The sequence below is a fragment of the Penaeus monodon genome, chromosome 22, assembly GCF_015228065.2.
Source record: "Penaeus monodon isolate SGIC_2016 chromosome 22, NSTDA_Pmon_1, whole genome shotgun sequence".
Classification (NCBI taxonomy): domain Eukaryota; kingdom Metazoa; phylum Arthropoda; class Malacostraca; order Decapoda; family Penaeidae; genus Penaeus; species Penaeus monodon.
The window spans coordinates 3,127,816-3,128,061 of NC_051407.1; positions in this window are offsets into that span (position 1 = coordinate 3,127,816).

The following is a 246-nucleotide window of genomic DNA, read 5'->3' on the forward strand; positions in this document are numbered from 1 at the left end:
ATTCCTGTTCTCACGCCGAAGGATCGCGGAATTTGACACTTTCTTGGAAACGTTTCCTGGAAGAATGTCTTTTGTAATTTCCGTGACTCGAAGCGATCTCAGAACCGCGCGAACCAGCAAGGCGGTTCCGACTGCCGAGGGAACCGTGCGCGCCCCGGGGACTTCCGCCCCGTCGACGTGCGCTCGTCTCGAGGCGTCATCGGGGCCGCAAAGGTTGTGTCTGCGCGTGGGACGCTGACGGCGTGA